The following is a 1,590-nucleotide window of genomic DNA, read 5'->3' on the forward strand; positions in this document are numbered from 1 at the left end:
TGAAAAACAAACAAAAGGAACTATTTCTTCACACAACACACAGTCAACCTGTGAAACTCTTTTCCAGAGGATGTTGTGAAGGCCAAGACTATAACAGGTGTGACAAAGTTCCTCCTCTATCTTGGTGGGTCCTGCGCTTATTGGCGGATTTTCTTGCCTCAGAGATTCACCATGTGGGTTGGGGAACAGCCCAGAGACCTTCCCTTCTGGAAGAACCCACAGTCCAGGTCAATTGGGAGGTTTGGGGGGAACCTGGGCCCGCCCTCTACTCCGGGTTCCAGCCCAGGGCCCTGTGGACTGCAGCTGCCTAGAGTGCCTCCCGTAACAGCTGCATGACAGCTACAACTCCCTGGGCTACTTCCCCATGGCCTCCTCCAAACACCTTCCTTATTCTCACCACAGGACCTTCCTCCTGGTGTCTGGTAACGCTGGTGCTCCTCAGTCCTCCAGCAGCACACCCTCTCACTCTCAGCTCCTTGCACCTCTTGCTCCCAGCTCCTCACACTCTCGCCACAAACTGAAGTGAGCTCCTTTTTAAAACCCAGGTGCTCTGATTAGCCTGCCTTAACTGATTCTAGAAGCTTCTTCTTAATTGGCTCCAGGTGTCCTAATTAGCCTGCCTGCCTTAACTGGTTCTAGCAGGTTCCTGATTACTCTAGTGCAGCCCCTGCTCTGGTCACTCAGGGAACAGAAAACTACTCATCCAGTGACCAGTATATTTGCCCTCTACCAGACTCCTGTACCCCACTGGTCTGGGTCTGTCACACAGGGTTCAAAAAAAGAACTAGATAAATTCATGGAGGCTAGGTCCATCAATAGCTATTAGCCAAGATGGGCAGGGACGGTGTAACTGGCCTCTGTTTGCCAGAATCTGGGAATGGGCAACAGGGGATGGATCACTTGATGATTACCTGTTCTGTCATTCCGTCTGAAGAACCTGGTATTGGCCACTGTGGGAAGACAGGAACCTGGGTTAGATGGACCTATGGTCTGATGTATGGCCATTTTTATGTTTTTATGACTTAAACCCCAGAGAGAGAGAGGTATGACTCTCTCTACCAGTTCCGGACCAGAGAATCAAATTTGGTCCAAAAGAGACCAAAAACTAAAACCTATCATTAACTATACACTGTAACTAACTACTGAACAAGAAGCAGACTTTATGCAAAGAGGGAGGGAAATAAACTGACAATAGCAAGACTTCCAATACCATCACTGATGGTAAGAAGAAACTGGGAGGGGTCAGGGGCAGCTCTGCCCTCTTATACCAGCATGTGCAGTGGCGTGCAGTGACAGAACACTCAAACTGCTTCAACCGGTACTAGGGAGGGGAAAGTTCTCCAACAGCCATGCAGGAGGCATGCACGGATCTAAAGTGGAATGGACATGTGCAATCACTCAAAGAAGAATGTTTTTGTGTCATACAATATACCAGGGGTAGACAACCTATGGCACGCGTGCCAAAGGCAGCACGCAAGCTCATTTTCAGTGGCACTCACACTGCCTGGGTCCTGGCCACCGGTCGCGGGGGCTCTGCATTTTCATTTAATTTTAAATGAAGCTTCTTAAACATTTTAAAAACCTTATTTA

Source organism: Trachemys scripta, chromosome 11 (genome assembly GCF_013100865.1).
Source record: "Trachemys scripta elegans isolate TJP31775 chromosome 11, CAS_Tse_1.0, whole genome shotgun sequence".
Lineage (NCBI taxonomy): Eukaryota > Metazoa > Chordata > Testudines > Emydidae > Trachemys > Trachemys scripta.